This window comes from Lactuca virosa, chromosome 8 (assembly GCF_052849685.1).
Source record: "Lactuca virosa cultivar CGN04683 chromosome 8, Lactuca_virosa_CGN04683_v6, whole genome shotgun sequence".
NCBI classification, from domain to species: domain Eukaryota; kingdom Viridiplantae; phylum Streptophyta; class Magnoliopsida; order Asterales; family Asteraceae; genus Lactuca; species Lactuca virosa.
In genome coordinates, this window is record NC_136433.1 from 386,335,543 (window position 1) to 386,340,690 (window position 5,148).

Here is a 5,148-nt window from a genome sequence, read left to right on the forward strand (position 1 = left end):
GGGTGTTTAATTGGGGATTCATTTCTAATCAAACTTTGTTCCTTTCTATTTCAGATGTCAAACGCAAACGCAAACAACAACGCTTCTGGATCATTCTCGCTGATGAACCTGTGTCAAAAGGTGACATTTGATGGGTCAAACTTCAATGAGTGGATGAGATACATTCGCATGATAACTCGCTACGAGGACAAAGAATATGTCCTCGATGAGAAGCTAGAAAAGATCAACCCAGAAGTTGCTACTCCTGAAGAGATGGCCGCCTTTGAGGCCCACGAGCGTGATGCGACGAAAGTTCATTGCATCATGCTGGCCACCATGAACCTCGAACTCCAAAAGTCCTATGAGGACATGTATCCCTATGAGATGCATCAAGATTTGCTGGACAGGTACCACCAGAGCGCGAGGCAAGAGCGCTATGAGATCATTACCAACATGATCACCGCTAGGATGGGGAGTGGAGAATCCCTAACTGCTCATTTGCAAAGAATGCAAAGGTATGTTGATCGTCTTCTCAAACTTAATGTTAAGTTTGATGAGGATTTGGCTATCGACATCATCCTCCACTCCTTGCCTTCCTGCTACAACCAGTTCAGAATGACCTACCACATGAACAAGGAAGAGGTCACCCTGAGTAAACTTCAAGGGCTCATGAGGACAGCTGAGAGCAACCTCAAGGACAAATCTATTGCATCATCCTCTACTGTAGCTGCTCCTGTGTTGGCAATTGGCCAAGGAAAGGGAAAGAAGAGGAAGGCTCCTTCTAAGAGCCACCAAAAGGGTAAGCCCCAAGATGGTTCCTCTTCTAGTGGAACCAAAGCAGGTTCTGTTAAACCCTCTTCTGACCCCCAAGGAAGCAGAGTGCTTCTATTGCCACCAGAAGGGCCACTGGAAACGAAGCTGCCCTAAATATCTGCAGGATATTAAGGATGGGAAGATAAAGCCCACCTTTGCAGGTATGTATTTAATTAAATCTAATAACTCATCACTTGCTACTTCATGGGTCCTTGATACTGGATGTGGTTACCACATTTTTTCTGATTTGCAGGGACTAAGAAAAAAGTAGGGAAGCGGAGCATGGAAGGATAAACTTGATCATGGGAAACAAGAAGTCTTCACCAGTAACCAAGATCGGAGTTTATTCCTTAGTGTTGAGTAATGGGTTAGGGCTAGATTTAAATAATTGTTGCTATTCGCCAGATATGGCAAGGAACATCATTTCTTTTCATGGATTGTTTAGACAAGGTTTCAGATATTCGTTTGATAATAGTAATGGTTCTATTAATGCTTATTTGAATGGTGTTTTTTATTTCAATGCATTACCTTGTAATGGGATTTATGAATCTATGTTAATTATAGATAATTTAGGAAATGATGTTTTGAATATTGATTCGTCCACAAGTTTGGACAAAGCATGCTTGTGGCATTGTCGCCTTGGCCATGTTAACAAGAAACGCATAGCCCAACTCCAAAAGGATGGAGTTTTGAAGTCATTCGACCTTAGGGACGATGACGTGTGTGAGTCTTGTTTACTTGGGAAGATGACCAAGTCACCCTTTACTGGCACATGTGAAAGGGGTGAGGGTGTATTGGATCTCATACATACAGATGTATGTGGACCCTTTAGATCCACCACAAGGGACGCTTGTCGCTTCTACGTGACTTTTACAGACGATTATAGCAGATATGGATATATCTACTTAATTAAGCAGAAGTCAGAAACCTTTGAAAAGTTCAAAGAGTTTAAGAATGAAGTGGAGAATCAGCTGGGTAGGAAAATCAAGATGCTTCGATCTGATCAAGGAGGAGAGTACCTAAGTCTTGAGTTTCATGACTATCTAAAAGAATGCGGAATAGTTTCGCAATTGACACCTCCTAGAACGCCACAATTGAATGGTGTGGCTGAGAGACGTAATCGAACCTTGTTGGACATGGTTCGTTCTATGATGAGTCGTGCTTCGTTACCAATCTCATTCTGGGGGTATGCCTTAGAGACTGCCGCCCATATCCTTAACTTAGTTCCCACCAAGAAGGTTGCCAAAACACCTCACGAGATGTGGACAGGGAAAGCTCCCTCGTTAGCACATATCAAGGTTTGGGGTTGTGAAGCTTTCGTAAGACGAGAGACTCATGAAAAGCTAGAACCTCGTAGTGAGAAGTGTTATTTCATCGGCTATCCACATAAGTCTTTTGGCTATCTCTTCTATAGACCAAGTGACAATGTTGTCTTTGTTGCCAGGAGATGAGTTTTTAGAGAGAGAGAGAACTCATAAGTCAAGGAGACAGTGGGAGTCAGATTGACGAAGCTTCAAGAGTCAAGAGATGAAGGAACCTCTGACACTGGCGCTCAACCTGAGGAGGAAACTCCTGTTGAACCAATTGACCAGTCCTTACCTCTTAGACGTTCCGATAGAGTTAGTGTTCCACCCCAGTTTTATGGTTTCCATGTTACTACTGACGGGGATACGTTTATTAGTGATAGTACACTAGTAAATCTGGACGAACCTAATAGCTATAAGGAAGCCATGGCAGGCCCAGAGTCTGCTAAATGGAAAGAGGCTATGGACAGCGAGATTCAGTCCATGTATGACAACCAAGTTTGGAATTTGGTTGATAATGTACCGGGTCGTAAGACAGTCGGGTGCAAGTGGATCTTCAAGAAGAAGACAGACATGGATGGGAAAGTGCACACTTATAAAGCGTGATTGGTCGCGAAGGGCTTTACTCAAACTCCTGGAGTTGACTATGATGAGACCTTCTCGCCAGTTGCTAAGATAAAGTCTATTAGGGTAATGCTCGCAATAGCTGCGTTTCATGACTATGAAATATGGCAGATGGACGTTAAAACTGCTTTCCTTAATGGGAAGTTAGCTGAGGATGTTTACATGAATCAGCCAGAGGGTTTTGTCGATGCGAAGCATCCCAATAGGGTGTGCAAGCTTGAAAAATCCATTTATGGATTAAAGCAAGCATCTCGCAGATGGAATCTTTGTTTTGATGAGAAGGTCAAAGAGTTTGGTTTTCTGCGAAGCGAAGATGAGTCATGTGTGTATGTCAAGGCCAGTGGGAGTATAGTAAGCTTCCTCGTATTGTATGTCGATGACATACTGCTCATAGGAAACGACATCCCAACCTTGCAGGAGGTCAAGTCCTGGCTTGGGAAGTGTTTCGCTATGAAGGACCTCGGAGAGGCTTCGTATATTCTGGGAATAAGGATAGTGAGAGAAAGAAGTAAGATACTAATAGGACTCAGTCAGGATACATACTTGGAAAAGGTGCTAAAACGTTTTAGTATGGAAAATTCCAAGAAAGGGGAGTTACCAATCCATTGCAATACCAAACTGAGTAAGACTCAGAGCCCAAGTACAGAGGCAGAGATAGCTGATATGAGCCGAGTACCTTACGCTTCCGCAGTTGGCTCGATTATGTACACTATGACCTGTACTCGCCCTGATGTGGCCTTCACTTTGAGCATGGTCAGCAGATATCAAGGGAACCCTGGTAGGGCGCATTGGATTGCTGTCAAGAATATTCTTAAGTACCTACGAAGGACCAAGGAATGGTTTCTAGTCCTCGGTGGGAGTGATGACTTATGGGTGCGAGGGTACAGTGACGCTAGTTTTCAGACGGATCGGGATAATTACCGATCGCAGTCAGGCTGGGTCTTTACCCTGAATGGAGGAGCAGTGACTTGGAAAAGTTCCAAGCAAGAGACCGTAGCTGATTCAACGTGCGAATCAGAGTACATTGCGGTAAGCGAAGCATCAAAGGAGGTTATATGGTTGAAGAACTTCATAGGAGACCTTGGAGTTATGTCATCCATAAAGGAGCCTATGGAAATTTTCTGTGATAATGAAGGAGCGGTTGCCTTGACCAAGGAACCAAGGGATCATGGCAGATCTCGACATATCGACAGGAAATACCATTTTATTAGACATCGGGTAGAAGAGGGACTCCTCGTTGTGAAGAGGGTATCGTCAGAAGATAACCCAGCAGATCCCCTTACGAAGGGACTGAGTAGGGTAAAGCATTTGAAGCACGCTAGGAGCGTTGGGCTAAAGGACGATATTAGTTTAGATTAGATAGGTAGGAAATTTGTAATGGATAATTTTGTATTCAACATTTTGATGATTAAATAAAGGTGTGTTATTTATAAGAAAGTTACTATCTTGTGTTGATAATTTATCTGTTATTTCCAAATTTAGCATGTTTTGACTTCTTGAATAATAAGATTGTTCGAACAGTCCACAATCGCTCATATGTTGGAAGTAGATATGAAAGAAGATTGTCATAAATTTGTTTGTAGATTGTCTGAAAGGTTTTAGATATAGCAAAGGTTTGCTACGAAGTTTATGAGTGCTTATGAAATATGTTTTGAGCATTGGAATAAACCCGCACTTGCTAGTATCACTTCTTGAATGTTATCATAAGTGGTCGCAAGATGATAATATCATATAATCTTAGAACCTAGAGATATGGTTATTGTTTGCTAGTTGATTATATATTGATAATACGAAAACGCATCAGTAACTTGATGTTATAAAACGTATTATTGTGTGTAACTTGGCTAGTAGATAATAAAAGCATATAAGTCGAAGTTTATATGTTCCTTTTATTCTAAGAGGATAAAAGCGATATCTTGGCCACTCGATGATTTGGTTTGACTTATGTGCCGGGCCCGGTCAAATGAGGTTGATGTGTTCAACTGAATTCTATGTCGAACGGATCAGAGATCGAGAAACAAAATGCTGGACAATAAATATTATCAGCATGATATCTAGAACAGAGGATTATATGATCCCTTATCTGAAGGACGGGATTTTGATCAGAGTTGACAGAAGCGTATAAGAGCTACGATTGCTAGCCGGATCCTGAAGTCGTATGTGAGATATAGTTACTAGACTTATCCAAGTGGGAGACTGTTGGATTAGTGTCTAAGCCCGTAACTATATTTGGTATGTACTTGACCCGGTTGTGCATGGTCCTTTTGGGTTGCCTTCACGAAAGCAACTTGACAAGATAATTTGATATGAGAGAGAGGATATTATGGTTTATTAATATATTATAAGAATAATATATTAAAGGAGAAATCATATTTATTTAATTAGTATTAGTCATAAATTAATTAAGAATTAATTTGGTGACTAAAAG